General features: G+C 46.4%; 1 protein-coding gene and 1 long non-coding RNA gene across 2 annotated transcripts in view; one reads left to right on the forward strand and one right to left on the reverse strand.

The window, feature by feature from the left end:
• The window catches only part of LOC138488487 (uncharacterized), a 205,143-nt gene extending 203,996 nt beyond the window's left edge, over positions 1 to 1,147 (reverse strand). Inside the window, exon 1 of the long non-coding RNA XR_011274673.1 lies at positions 1,062 to 1,147. This is a non-coding gene — a long non-coding RNA (uncharacterized lncRNA). The remainder of the gene's footprint in view (positions 1 to 1,061) is intronic.
• Positions 1 to 15,980, forward strand: part of CDK15 (cyclin dependent kinase 15) — a 504,364-nt gene that overhangs the window by 201,079 nt on the left and 287,305 nt on the right. The gene's annotated exons all lie outside the window — the stretch shown is intronic.

The following is a 15,980-nucleotide window of genomic DNA, read 5'->3' on the forward strand; positions in this document are numbered from 1 at the left end:
ATATAGCAGTAAACGGTCTGGCCCCTTTGCAGAATCTGCTATTGGTTTGCAGACAGGCTGTGGTGGGCTGAACTGTCAGGACTGCATACAGGTCTGGCTGGGGCCTTTGACCTCCTCTTGTTATGTATACATTTCGTACAAGACAATCAATAGTCAACAAAGCCTCCTAATTCACAATTGACCCACCTTCAGGAACACTGGGACCAAGACAGCCTTGTGGATGATAAGAATCTCCCTGTGGACCCTGAACCCTAGTGCTGAAAACAGCCACCAAAACCCAGGCCCCCCAGGGAAACCCTCTGGGGAACAAAACCCTGGATGTCCGTCAAGGGAGTGCCCTCAGTAAGGAATCAGGAATAGAGTTTGATGTTTCTCTTCTCCTTTATGTCAGGCGATGTGGTAGAAGAAGGTGGCGGCTGTAGCGGGGAGTAGAGAACAGAACAGGGTCAACTCGGAGTGGAACTGTTGATAAATGAATGTTACGAACAATGGTTGTAAATTATCACCTGTGAATGTGTTAAACGGGATGCTGATGAAAGGCAGCAATAGCCGGGGAGTGAAGAGAAAGGAGGCATGTCTCTCCTATGTAAATAAAGAGGTGAGTGCAAAATTACACAAATAAGGGTTAGTTTAGAATGTAAGAATTCTCCCTCTCCTTCGCCACTGTGCCTTACCCATGGAGACACGAAACGAGGATGTAAATGAAAGTGATTCTCTCGTTTGTTTTCGCTCGGCAGGAATGGGGCGGAGCGTCCGCCGAACACAGAGAGCAGTTTTTGGCTGATAGATTGCCTTCGCTCTGAATCGCGGCAATCTACAGAATCGAAGGAATATGAAAATTGAAGTGATTGCGAATCTCGCCACTGAATAGAAACAGGGTAAGATTCAAAAGTGGACAGGGGACGTAATACCTTAAACGTCGTTCACCAGCGAGACTAAGGGGTTGAAGAGAGTGTTGGTCCAGCAAGGAAACAACCTCGGAACTCTGCGGATGTAAAGTATAGAATTCAGCAGGTCAGTTAGATAACAGAAGATATTAGTACGGGGAAATTCGAACTTACGTAGCGTTCGCTATGAGGAGTAGCAACGTGACGGTCTCCGGGCATTGCAGACAGACGTATTCTTTTCGAAGGGGGGTGGAGCCATGCCATCATGTGACCTCCTTCGGACTGCAATGCTGCAGATACCTGACGGCGCCATGTTGGGAGAAGGAAGAGGAACGCAAAACTTATGCCATAATGTCCAAAGAAAGCGGCGTCGCATGACACTTCTTCCTTTAGGAACTTCTTTATGACGCACATTCATTACGTGTCGAATCACCGGGGCAATCAACCACTTTGCACTAGTCTTAATGCTGGGGCAGCGACTTGATTTCGAGTGAATTGAGTACATATAGCTGGATTTCACACTGACCAAAGTAAGGATTTGTGCTTTTGGAAGCCCCAGTGGAATTCCTGCCTACGCAGTATTGTTAAGAGAGCACAATGTATGTCACGTCAAATGCCTTGCCAATTGAAACCCCAGGAAAATTAACAAATATAGATGGTCTTAGCTCTAATGCAATGACAACTTTTTTGGACCAATATTAGCACTGGAATTAACACCAGTGCAAATGTGATCATTGCGTCGACCCTACACTCATGCAAATCTTTTCATTGCACCTCTCATGAAGCCATTTTAGATTGGTCATCAAATTGCCTGTAAAATCAGCATTCCAGGCCTACCCAAAAAGTAGCCTCAGATGCAAACCTCTTATAACCCCAGCATACGACTAAGCATATTACGACATGAAAGATCTGCCATGTCGTGATATGAAAGGGTATGTCACAAGCCGTAGTACCATATGCACTGCCATTTAAGAAATTGGTTTGGAAAAGGATTTATCTCAGTATGTATTTAATTCAAAGTATCAATACTAGAATTACTCTTCATTCAATTTGTTTTTCTTTAATCTTGTCTAACCCAAGATAACCCTTAAATGCAAACTGTTATTGCTCTACGTGTTTCAGATTATTGTTCTTCACCAGGAGCTCATTATGTAACCGTTTACATTGGTGCGTAACCTGGGTAGTGGAAGGCAAAAAATAGCTCTGGGATTGATTTTGCCAGTAATCTTCCAGTTTGACATTTCCAGTAAGCGATTAATTGGACATTCTCAGTAATCATGCAATTTGCAAAATTCTGATGCAACACCTCGAAAACTCCCAAATCATCCATAAATATAATTGATATGATATGATATCTCATTTATAATGCGCCTGTACAAGAGAGTTTCTAGGCGCGACAAGACAAGGGAGGGAAGACAGAGGGAGGACAAGACAAACGATCTTACTAGGTCTTGTGTCATTCAGATTGGTCAAGTGCGGCAACGCAAAGTGCAGGGGGAGAGGAATGGGGAGTGCAAGGGAGGGGGAGGGGAGAAGTGCAATCAGGGCAGTACTGCTCTTAGTAAGTGTAGCCAGGGCGGCACAGCTCTGGGTAAGTGCAGGGAGGCAGGGGACTGTAGATGTTGAAGTTTCATCCCTAAGTGAGCGGTAGGTCCAGAGGCAGTGCAGGGGACACTGATCATGGAGGAGCCTGGTACCCAGTGAGAGTCTGAGGGTAGCCAGCAACTAGTCGACGAAGCAGCAGGTAGATCGGCAAGGGCACGAGAGAGAGAGAGAGAGAGCAGAGAAGAAAAGGAAGGACTTGAGATGCCTCCGGAATGTCCGGTGGTCCGGCTCTTGTTTGAGAGGGGCAGCAAGGCCATTCCAGAGGGGTGCACCTGCAGAGGAGAGGGATCTACCCCCCCCACTCTCTGCCTGGAGAAGTGTTTGATCCTTAGAGAGTTGGAGGTAACAGAGCGAAGGGACCAAGAAGGAGGGTATTTTAGAGGAGAGAGTTGGATGTAATGCAACCCCTGGCCACAGAAAGCCTTGTGGATAATGCATAGGCTGGGTCGGATTGGCCCCCTGAAATCGTCCCTGGAGAGTGGGGGCCGTTTTCTGGCCGTTTTCTGGCCACTCCTGGGCCGGTTTGGAAAAAAAAAAAATTGAATTAATTTTTTTATTTTTTATTATTTTTTTTTTTCATTTTTTTTCAAAAAGCCTTTCATCCTTCTTAGGTCGATAAATGAGTACCAACACAGGTATGCATATTTTTTTCTATAGAAAAGAGCTAAGCGTAAGTGCTATACAATAACATATTATCATTTGGCCATGGACGTCTGTTTGGATTCCCAGTAATTTAGTGTACTTCGGTACAATGTTGTTTGATGCCACTTCCTGTTTTGTTAAGTGGTGAGAGGTCGTGTTTCATCGCTTCCCGGGATGTCACTTTGGGCGGGGGTCAAATGACATCACTTCCGGTGATGTCATCTGAGGTCAAGGGCCGTGAGGCGAGGGGTGGGCCACTTTTTTGAGGTGAGGGTGGGCTATTTTTTTTTGGGTGACCGGGCCTATTTCTTCTCCCAGTCCGATCCTGTGCATAGGGTCTTGCACTTGATTCTTGCAGCCAGTGGGAGCCAGTGGAGAGATATCAGGGCTGGGGAGATAAGGTCCCTGGGCTTGAGGCCAAAGATAAGTCTCACAGTCCTGTTCTGGATTAGTTGTAGAGGGCAGAGAGTCGAGGAAGGCAGATTGAGGAAGAGGCTGTTGCAGTCCAGCCTAGTGAGAACCAGGGCTCTGGAGACAGTGAGCTTCTGGGGGAAAGTGAGAAAGGGAAGAATACCTCTGAGGAGGTGCAGCTGGAAATGGGCCTTCTTGGCAAGGTATATGATGTGAGGAGAGAAGGAGAGAGTGGAGTTGAAGTTGACGCCAAGGTTTTTTTGCCTCACAGGAAGGCGAAGGAAGAGGGTCCAAGGAGGGTGGCCAGAGTGAGAGAGGGAACGCGGGAGCAGGAATTAAGACAGAGATCATTGGAGGCACACCACTCCTGAATCACAGATAAACAGTCACGAATGACAGAGAGAGGAGAGGAGGCTGAGGGGATCTGGAAAGAGAGCTGAGTGTCATCTGCATACCACTGAAAGTTAAAGAAGGTAGAGATCATGTGGGCCAAAGGGGCCAAGTAAACATTGAAGAGCTATGGTGAGAAGATAGAGCCGCGGGGAACAACAGATGTGGGGAGACAGGTGGTGTATTGAAAAAGGACCAAAGTTGGACCTGGGAGGGTTGGTCCAGGAGGAAGGAGGTCAACCACTCTAGGGACCAGATCTGTGATGCACAGGTTCTCACAAAGTCAATTGATCAGGATGGCATGATTGACCATGTCAAAAGCCAAAGAAAGGTCAAGGAGCATGAGGACAGAAGGAAGGCTGGAACAGATTTTCACGGGTGTTTAGGAGAGTAGTTTCCGTGGCTCTGGCTGCTCTGAAGCCAGACTGATGGTCATGGAGACAACCAACAGATTCAGTGTGCAGATTAAGCTGGGAGATGGGAAGCTTTTCCAGGAGTTTGCCCAGGAAAGGAGTGATAGAGATTGGGTAATATTTTGCCGGACCAGTAGGATCGGCAGAATGTTTTTTAAGAAGGGGGTGCACAAGGGAGTGCTTGAGGAGAGAGAGGAAAGATCAAGTGGCGAAAGAGTGATTGCGGAAATCAGCCAAGGCTGGAGCAAGGGTGTCAATGTGGTCCTTGGTGGTTCTGGAGGAGCAGTGGAGCACCTGTTTGTATGACACTTTCAAAGATCGGACTTGTCTAGAAACAACATCAGGTGTTATCAAAGAGAAAGAGTAGAAAGTAGTAATAGAGGGAGAGGTGGCCAGAGGGGGGCTAAGAGAGGTAGAGGTAGAGGGAGAGGAAGAGGAGACCGACCACAGGATGTCCTGAGTTTTAGTGGTGAAGTGATAAGCCAGAGCTGTACAGAGGGTCTGGGAGGTAGCAGGAGAGGCGGAGACTGCAGAAGGATTGGCTAGCTCCTTGCAGATTTTAAAGAGTTCTGTCATGTTGTTAGAGGCTGCAGAGACATAGGCTTGAATGTGGGCTCTCTTGATGGAGAGGACAGAGAGTCTGTATTGCCTTTGGAGCAGGCAGCAGGCCAGTCTGTAGGAGGATGCGTGAAAGCCCTCCACTTCCTCTTAGCCACCCTGCACTTGCATTTCAGTGTGGTGAGGTCGGAGTCATATCAAGAGTTGCACTTCGAGGTAGGCTTCAGATGGATTCCCATGACAGGGGTAAGGACATCCAGCGTGTTGGAGATAGAAAGATGCAGTTTAGAGGGGGCTGTGTCAGGGTGTGAGTCAGCTGCATAGGAGGAGCAGAGGAAATAGCGGCAAAGGCCTCCACTGACACACGCTTCATGGGCCGAATGACTGAGAAGGTAGGTGGCATTGCTGGGGTGTGCTTTGCCTGAGGGACAGAGAGTTTCAGGTGAGAGGAAAGCAGAAAGTGGTCAGTCCAAGAGAGAGGAGTGGTGAGAGGGTTACAGAGTGGGATGTCTGAGGAGATGCAAACATCCATGGTGTGTCCGGCAGAGTGTGTTGGACCAGATGGGAGGATAGAGAGAGCCAGAGTGTCACATCAATTGCGGATGAGCCCAGAGGAGGGATTCGAAGCACCCAGGTGGATGTTGAGGTCTCTGAGGAGGAGAGGTTGAGAGGTAGAGGCAAGAAGAGAAGAGGGCAGGTCATCCCACTCTGAGAGGAACAGGGCAGCCTGGCTATGTGGCCCGTAGATGGTGGCCACAGTCAGAGGGAGGCCAGGAGAGATAGATAGCCTGCCGACCAGGAATTCAAAGGAGGAGTATGACTGCATAGGAATGACAGTAGCAGGGACCCACTCCAGGAAGACCAGAGCTAGTCCACCTCTGGGTTGGTTGGTTCTGGGCTCGGAGGATCTTGTAGCCATTAGGGAGAAGAGTGTCAAAACTCGTACCAGAGCTGGCCGTGAACCATGTTTCAGTGAGAGTGAGGACATTCAGGTCAAGCTCTTTGAGGAGGTGGCAGATGTCAGATGAGTGTTTGATAGCAGAGCGAGACGTGAGAGTAGTGATGCAGTGTAGGTTGACACATTTGAAAGACTTCTGGGGTGGGGTACAGGCTTGAGGTACACCCAGCGGAAGTGGTAGAGGGGCCTGAGAGTGGGCAGAGGTGGTAGCAGGAGGTGGCATAGTAGCCAGAGAGGTGAAGGAAGGTGTCAGAAAGGCGGCGGAAGAAGGAGGAGGCAGAGGAGCCAGAGAGGTGCTAGTAGGAGTATCGGGAGAAGGAAGTTGATAAGATGTGGGAGACGCCTATCGAAAAGGAGGAGGTTGGGCTGAGGGCCCTAAAACCAAGGTAGTGCTATTCAGATAGACATTAATGATGGTCTTGGAGGAGTAGAAGGAGGCCAAGAGGACCTCTCACCAAGTGCCACCATTAATGGGAGAGGAAGAGATAGGAGCGAGAGAGTCGAGACCATATGAGGGGTCCATATGTCTGGAGAGGGCACGACAAAGAGGATGTCGATGAGAGTATGTCTGGAGGAAGCACTGATGTGGTATCAGTGATAGGGAGGCCAGGGTTATCAGGATATCCTTCTTGAACATTTTCCTATCAGACTTAGTGAGAGGGATAGGATAGGAGATAGAGTAGCAGTTTGAGAAGATGGGAGTCCCGTAGAGGGTGCAAAGAGGCAAGAAGGGAGTGTGATGGAGGCGAGAAGCGCTGCCCGAGCCGGGCACCACATGAGGCAACAGAGGGGAGGGTAACACACAGAGGGAGGCACACATGAGGCAACAAGCAGGTAACCACACGGAAACGCAGGAGCAGTGTGGACGGAAGACAGGGGGAAGAGCACACTGTAAGAACATCCAGCTTCGACAATGAAGGCACGCCCCTAAACGCTCACACCAGAAAAAATACAAAAAAGGGAAAAAAGGACAAGAGATTCTTGCAAGGATACAAGTTTTAATCACACATAAAAAAAGATAGGCCAGCAAAGAACTCTGCTGCTCAAGAACCTTCTGCAGAAAAATAGAACAAGCAGAGGTTTATAAGGAAACACATCATCACTCATGTTGGCTACAGACCCAGTAGTGGTCCATCACTGCCACTGTGCCTCTTTTTAAGTCTGGAATCAACAATGTGCTGTTGCATCGCTCGTTGGAGCCGACAAAGACAGTTCCTTCGTTATGGAAACATAGTTCATAGCTCTCCTTTCTGTGTACTTTCACTGGCTTTTCCATTGCAATCCAAGTCAATTTTGTGATGTGCAATGTCCATATTTGTACACATGTTTTTCCCATGAATGCCACTACTTCCTCTTCATATTCCAGTAGCCCTTCAGCCTGAGCGTTGTTTCTTGACACTTGTTGTTCACGTACTTTAGTCCATCGATTACTAAATATGGTTGTTGTAGGCAATTGAGGTTTTTTTGGGTTGTTGTTGCATTGCAGGGCTCTGGATCCAAACACTCTAGTCACACGCGGTGTGCCTGGAAGGTGCCTTTTATTCTTCATAGCGCAAGATGAACCAGGCATTGTGTCTCTATATTTGGAACTATCTGTGGTACTAAAACTTGGGTGCCCCGGATCCGTGTGGTATCAATGAGCATAAATAACAGCTACCATTTGTTGTTTGTCTGTCCACCGCACTCATGTCGGTTTACCATCTATTTCAGTGCTCAGGATGTTTAATATCTTCAATAGTATCCTTGCCTAGGCCGTGGTATGCATCATATTTGGGCTAGTCGCTTGCCTTCTCATTCTATCATGTCGTGATATGTATCTTTTCATTACAGTAGTATTGCTAACATTGCTACGGATATTTATGTTAAAGAAAAGGTTTTTAACTGTGGGAAATAAAATTTCTAACATTTTGCTCATGCACACACTCATTCGGCCAGGTGTATTTGCTTACGTGCTAGCACTGTTATTACTGACACTGTTATTACTAGTCTGAGAGGTTTTATACATATGTACAGTAGCGTTACTGGTTGTGTTTAGCAGTGCACTTCTGTTCATGGCCCACTACCCCCCTCTTTTAGATGGCTTACCCAGATAAAAGATGTACCCCATTAAATTCCTAACATAAACATCAATATGGTATATAGGAGAGCAGTAAAGTGTAGGCCACAAATGTAAGAATATAACCATCTTCACTTACCAGTATATTTATCTACTTTCATAATATACAATGAATCATGCGAAGTTGAGGGTTCCCTTTGGAGCACACCTGTATATGGAAACAAAGATGGGGGTGAGATAGAGAGAGAGAGAAAGAAAGAGAGAGAGTTTTTCTTTTACTTAAAACTGCTTATGCTTTTAGCAGCAATGCATGTTTATTATCTGAGACATGTAACCATGTTATTACTTCTGAGGTAGTAGCTTTGAGGTATATTTGCAGTTTGTTTAGGTTACTGGTGAGGTATTTGGGGGTGCCCTACGAATATTAGAGAGGTGAATCCAATATCAAAGCCCCTACACTTTTACCGCGAGAGGGGTGGAAAACACCACTTCATATGGGCCATGGAACATAGGGGCGTTCTAATTGCGCTTGAAGCTCTTGATATATATCAGTTCACCTGGCAGCAGTGGTTGGGTGTGTGTGGTGTCTTTGATAGGTTGCTCTGTAGTGCCCTGTGTATCCACTATGCAAGGAGGTGCAATCTGTTGACAGACAAATTTGATTGCACGTGTCAGGTTTGTTAAGTACTGTTTGAATTCTTCACCTAGCACTGCTGCAGATCTATGGGCATCTGATGCCCTCCTTACTGGAGAGGTGGGTGTGTGCATGCACCTGCCAGTTACTATTTATTGTGGTGAAAGGAGAAGGTCTTTACTGGTTTGAGTTTGTAAGCTGAACAGAGCTAGGGGCAGGCAATGCACCCAGTTTTTCTTTAAGGAGAGTTTGCTTTTAAGAAAGCAGCTGATTCCCTCAACAATGCTGCTTGCCTGGGGGTGGTAAATTGATCACATCTGGTGTTAAATGCCAAGTAGTGCTGCAATTCCTAAGAGTTCATTGAAGAAGTGTGTGCCGTTGTTGTATTTAAGTACATCACACACAGCCCATTGAGGGAAAACCTTGTGCACTCAAAATGCATCAGTGCATTGGAATCCGGATGTGCACAAAGACCAGCTTCAACCCACCATGAAAAAGGCTACACTACAACTATTAGATATCGGGACCATTACATCTTTCACCCATGTCTGCGTATCAATGTGTAACTCACGGAACGGCTCAATGGGGCGAGGCATAGTACCTCGTATTGTCCCTAGCGTCATGCCAGTGCTGAAAGTTTGACAGGTGGTGCAGTGTATAATCATGTTCGTAAGATGCTCCTGAAGGTTTGGTATGAACCAATATTCCTGTTGGTCTGCCGTAATGTGCTGTTTGGAGTTGTGGGATGGATGGTGTATTTGATGGAATGCTATTGCCAATAGCTCCATAGGTATTACTGCCTTGCCAGTGCATTCTAGTCTCCAAGGTAGGTCTGTGGGGGACTGTTTACACCCTATTGTGGAATATAGGTCGTGTTCCTCATTTGGTGCTCTTCCCTGCAATTCAATCAGTTGTATGATAGGCAGCGCTGTGCATGATGTTGGTTGTGGATCATGTGATGATGTTGTTATGACGTATTCTGCTGACTTCTAAATTCCATCCTATCTCGCTCTTGCCTTATCTTTCTAAAATTAGCTTATTCTCAGGTCTCCACTTTTGTCTCTCGCAACTGTATTCTTCCCTATTTTCAATCTGGGTTTCGTCCTGGCTACTCCACTGGGACCGTTCCGCTTTCTGTTCTTGACTCCTTACACTCTGCACATCATTCTAAACACTCTTCTCTTCTTATTCTTTTGTATCTTTCTGCAGCTTTTGACACTGTTGATCACTTGCTTGTATTGTCTGCCCTCTCCTCTTTTGGTTTTACTGGTTCTATCCTATCTTGGTTTGAGTCATACCTGTCCCAGAGTACTTTTTCAGTCTCTTGGGCCGGTGCTTCTTCCAACACATTCCAGCCTAATTATGGTGTTCCGCAAGGCTCTGTCCTCGGCCCTTTCCTCTTTTCTCTTTATACGTCCTCACTTGCCGACATTATCTCTTCTGTTGAACTATCCCACCATTTCTATGCTGATGACACTCAACTCTTTCTATCATTCCCACACTTCACTGATGATATCCATAACAAGCTCAGGTCCTGTCTCCTTGCTATTAAATCTTGGATAATGGACCACTTCTTGTTACTCAATGTTGCTAAGACTGAGGTTCTTTTCTTTCCTTCCACTATAATTCCACCTCCTCTTCCCCCCTCTTTCATATCATTTCCCCCAGCTCAGTTACCTACCTCCTTTACGGCCGTAATCTGGGTCTTTATCTAGACTCAGATCTATCCGTTAGTCATCACATCTATCTATCTGCACGTTCCTGTCGTTTTCACTTGCACAACATTCAGAAAGCTCATCCTTTCTAGACCTTTAAGGCCACTCAACTCATGGTGTCTGCCTTCATTTTTTCCCAGCTCTTCTACTTTTCTTCCACCCTCTTTAGGCTTCCCCTGTCCCGCCTAGCCCCTTTAAAATCAGTATTCAATGCCTCTATTTGTGTCCTATTTCTCCTAGCTCCTTGTGACTCCATTTATTCTTCCATGGCCGATCTGGGATGGCTTTCTATCCATCATTGCCTAAAATGATAGTTTCTAAATCTCTCAATGGCCTTGCACCTATATATCTCTCTTCTCTTGTTTCACTGTATACTCCTTTTCGTTCACTTCACTCCTCTTCCCATTCCCTTCTTGTTGTTCCTCGTCCTCCCTGTGCTCAGTCTCGTTTTTGTTCTTTTTCTCTCCTTGCCCCACTACACTGGAATGCTCTCCCTCTTTCTCTTTGTTCTATTTCTCTCTATTCTACTTTCCGGGTCTCTTTGAGATCTCACTTCTGTCTTCTGGTTAACAAACTTACTGTAAATATAGATTCTGTCTGTGTTTCCTATTTTATCTGCATTTTATTGTACCATCTTGTTCTCATGTACAGCGCTTTGGCGTAAAGTGCTGTATAAAACTCAAATAAATGCAAATACTAAAAAAAAATACAAATACAAGTTCTGAAATTACTGGGACAGGAAGATAGGCTTCTATTATGGCTGCAGCATGCGCTGCAATGTTTCCTAACGATATTTTGTCAGTGTTGACAGTGTGGCCGGTGCACTTAATGACTGCTACCACAGAGGGTTGTGACAGTGCAGAAATTATTGTGTCTAATAGTGCAGCGTGTTGTACTGGGTTCCGTCTGCTCTGCGGAACCCTCTCCTTTTCCATCATGACAACCCGGCATGCACTGTTATAGTGACGTATGCTGAGTCTGAATAAATGGTCACGTGGCTTCCTTGTGAGATTTGTAGCGCCTCGATGAGCAACACATACTCCACTGCTTGTGTTGAATAGTGCATGGGTAATCTTTTCATCACTAATGTTTCATATTCTTCTTCTTCAAGGATGTCTCTGTCCTCTGTTCTGATCAATTGTTGCTGACCCATCAACAAAGAGCACCCCCCACATCTCTAGTGGACTGTCCTTTGCTTTGGGGATGCCATCTTCTTCACCTTCATATGTGGCACAGTCATGTCACTGCAAGTCCTCGTCTGTGCACACTTTCGTTAGGAACGTGGCAGGATTTACAGTTTTGCATCGCACTACATGAATATTTGGGCTTGAGATATTATTCTCGTATGCCGATGCTCTCTGGGTTATCAGGGTAGATTTCAACCTTTCCAATATTGCAAATACTGAATGCTCCACGTACAATGCCACTGAGCATCCCATTACAATTGTGGAGCTTTTCTCATTGGCTAAGGCAGCTGCAGCGAGCCCTGGCTTACACACAAACTGTCCTTGCATAACAGAATTTAGTGTACTGTTGTAGTAGGCCAAGGGTTTGTGGCCCATTGTGCTTTTCTGTGTTAGTTCTGTGGTCATGGGTGTGCTGTTTGAATGCAAGAATATATAGAGTTCTTGTGTCTAATCTGGGGTGGCGAGAACTGAGACTATGATAATTACTTCTTTCAAATCATTAAAATGTTGTACCATGTCTATTGTTCTTTCTAGTTTGTGGTTGCCTTTCTATGCTTCCTTGCGACCCTGTGGGAGCGATCTCATGTATGCTGCATAGTCCAGTATCCATGCCTTGTAGTAATTACACAACCCCAGGAATTTCTGCATGTCTTTCACTGTTACAGGTTTGGGCATGGCGTGCACAGAAGCTGTTCTGTTCGGTATTATTCTCTTGCCATTTGCTGAGACCAGCTGTCCTAAGTAGAGCCCCACCACCTTGCGGGCCAGGAGTTGTAATAGGGTAATGGAGTTCTTATGACAATTTTGCTCACTGTCACTGCAAACCAGTAAGTCGTCCACGTACTGGATGACCTTTCTGGGCACATGGATGTTGCCTAAGAGTTGGTGTAATATTCTGTTGAATATGCTTGGGCTTTCGCAATACCCTTGGGACAAACGAGTGTGCTTGTAGCCATTTCCGCTATGTGTAAAGGCTGTGAGGTATTGTGCGTTAGGGTGCAAGGGTATCGAAAAGAAGAGGTTCTTTAAATCGACCACTGTGAAGTGGGTTGCTTCTTTAGGGACGTTCCATAAAAGGTGGCAGGGTTTGGAACTAGAGGAAATGCTTTATGTACTATGTCATTAAGTGGGCAGAGATCCTGGATCAAGACCCCGTTGCTTTTTTGACAGGGTATATGGCAGTATTGCATGGTGAGGTAGAGGGTACTATTATCCGTTGGTGAAGTATGGCCTGTATCATGTCTTTTATACCCTCTTCCGCCTTCCTTGATAATGGGTACTGTTTTACTTGGAGGTATGTACTCAGGTCACTTCCTTTAGTATCCCTACCTCATGTGGGTTGGTTGTCCACAATTGCGCTGGCGCATACTCTAAGTCAGCTTGGATGAAGGGAGGTGGTGCAACAATGGCCATTATTAGGCACTGAACTCTTCTGGATTGCACCACTATTTTGCAGGGGATGCAAATGTCTAATATTATCTCCCCATAATTATCATTGTCTTCTGCATCTGTCACTTCCTTTAGGGGTACGGTGAGAGGGATGCACAATACGGTACACCACTGGCAAACTTCTCTGTCTGTTCTGAAAACTACTACTCTTTTTGCAGATACTGACAACCCTTGTAACTCTACGGACAGTATTGTGCCTGCTACGAATTCTAGGGACACCACATGTCAGAAAATGAAATCAGTAGGCAACCTCCAGCAGGCTTGGGCAATTTGTGGCACCGCTTCCACAAGCACTATTATGCTGTAGATGAACATGTCTGGTTCAACGGGTATGCCTCGCTCCACCATGTCGCGTGTCATGGCATGTATTATGAGCATTGCACTCATCGCTGGTGTGGCGCAGACAATACCATTGACAGAAAATGAGATTGTCATGTTCAGCTTGCTAAGCAGATCCTGCCGAGCAAGTTGACAGGAGATCTCTCAGAATACAATAGGGGAGCGCATACTACCTTTCCCACCACCTTTACATCCAAATCTTTTGTGAATTGAACCGTAGAAATAGCCCCAGAGAATCCCTGCGTGTCAAGAGTTTTGCCAGATAACAGGAAGTCACCTTCACTGAAGCATGATTTCTCAGTGCCCGAATCTATCATGAAGATGAATGCTTGTTTCCTATCCTTGCCCCCACCAACGGTTCCTCTCCCAGGTTGAGGGTCATTGACAGAACATTAGGGTAGGTGCTTGTCCTGGGAACGAGAAGGGGTTTCCTATGACCGCTGTTGTGCCTTGGAACAGAGCCACTGTGCCACTCGGCGATCCGTTAAAGAGGTTGACGTTTCCTGTCTGCTGGGAGTTGTTGTGAGGCATGTGCTGTTGCATCACCTGCTGGTGTTGCTGCTATTGGGGAGGGCCTGGTATTTGTGGTGGCAACTGGGTGTAATCTTGGTGTATCTCATAGGGTATTGAGGTCATTCTGTGAGTTGGCCCTTGAGGGGCCCCTTGAGGTGGTGCACAAAAGTTCTGTTGATCATAACTGTATCCCATCCCCTGCCTGCTCCTGCATTCTCTTGAGAAATGCCCCCACTTTCTGCAGTTCCAACATTGTGATAGGCCCATTCCTCCTACTCTAGGACCCATTCCTCCAAATCCCCCTCCTGTTGTCCTCAGAACCCACCTCTTCCTCGCGGTTGTCCTCCTTGCAACTGTGGGCCGGGGTACTGTATGTTTCTGCCCCACTGTCCTTGTCCACCTTCTGACCACACAGTGTCTATCCTGGCGTTTGCGAGATTGGTGGTGCACCCTGCCACTTCTGTCTGTGCTGGCGTCGATACTGACTTTAGCTAATTTGTTTTGTATTAGTTTTGCTTCCTCTGCCTGTTGCCTCTGAGTCATTTCCTTTTCAGGCTCTTTTATTCTTCTGCAGTGGTGTACTATTATGCTCTGTATTTCAGGCCACCCCTTCGCCTCGATCCCCACAATTGTGTCTAGTGCCTTTTGCACTTCTTTGGGTAGTCCTTGTTTGACAGTAAAATAGAAAAAGGGTATGGATTGATCCCATGCATTACCCGTCTCTGCTCTCCACATCACTTAGACTTTTAGAATTAACTGAGCGGCATCTTCATCATCACCCATGGAACATTGCATAATAGACTGCAAGTTGGGTGTGTCCGGAAAAGCTCGCCTCAGCACATCCCATATTTTTGCTCTAATCTTATTAAAGGATGCTCCATCGTATGCATCGTTGCTCAGAGTTACTCCTGGGTATCCCGCCTTCACCCACACATCGGCAGCCTGATCTCTGGTAGTGGCTACCAATAGGCTTTTGATGTCTCCTACTGCTAGGGTGTATTGCTCTTCAAATGCACGGACAGTAATTTATCACCAGTACAGCCGCAGAGCCAAAACATGTATTGCTCGCCAATAGTGCACGGACAGTAATTTATCACCAGCGCAGCCGCAGAGCCAATACTTTGAACGCAGGTAGACAACGCAATGACTTACAACCACACGCACGCTTAGAGAGTAAGTAGCACTTATACGGCTATTTATTCGTAATTAGGCATGTATACAATACAAGCATAAATCAGATAAATCATAGGAAATTAGCAGGAATACATCACCATGGGCGTATCTTGACAAAACCTCATCTCGCCAGAAGCGGCTGAAAGACCCCAACAACAGCCAGGCCAAGAGCACAACAGCCCACAGGTATATCGGACCAGGGCGTCCCCCCTCCGACTGAGGTCTTTGTGCATGTCCCGTCTGACCGTTGAGGGCTTCCGCATATATGCCCTCCTCAACAAGGGGTGGCACCTTCTCGAACCTTCTGGCAAATGCGCTTGCGCATTGATGGGTGACCGTTGATTGCCAGCTGGGTCAACCGACAGTAACCTCAAGGAGCAGAGCGCTTCCCTCTCCTAAGCGCCCCGGAAAACAATTCCATAACTCATCTCAAAACCTTGGCGCAAGCATAGCAAACCAAAACAAACTTCGTTATCAGGTACCAGCCGGCACCTGCGGATCTTAGCTTTCCCAGCGCCGTGTCCTTGGCTGAGAAGGCCTGCATTCCAAACCCATCAGCGAATAACGTTGAAAACATGTTGTTTCGCAAAGCAAGTGCAGCTTTCCACTGAGGCATGGATAAATATCCATCATGGCTCTGAGTTCCCCCAGAATGCACTGCGCACCAGCGCCATGTTTTTTAGCTCGAACACCACAATCCACCCTTGGATATTTACCTTCCATAGCCCAGTGGTAAAGGAGGCGGCCTTTGAAACCGCCGAAATATTAAAACCAAGTTGGGAATACATTGAATACAACAACAACACGCTATTATAATAGCTAATATAATACAAATGCAAGCAAAAGCATAACGCAGTGTACCTCCAATATCGGGAATCCATGAAAATAACCAATCCCACCAATTCCCAGTTTGCTCTTGGGACACTTGAGAAATGAGATCCCTCAAACCTCGAATATGACTTTCAATGGATCGTGAATGGTCACTTAGATTGAAACAACACATACCCTCAACTGCGTTACAGCCTAAATTATGCTTCAGCAATAAGTAAT

The sequence above is a fragment of the Ambystoma mexicanum genome, chromosome 9 (genome assembly GCF_040938575.1).
Source record: "Ambystoma mexicanum isolate Mex_15411 chromosome 9, UKY_AmexF1_1, whole genome shotgun sequence".
Classification (NCBI taxonomy): domain Eukaryota; kingdom Metazoa; phylum Chordata; class Amphibia; order Caudata; family Ambystomatidae; genus Ambystoma; species Ambystoma mexicanum.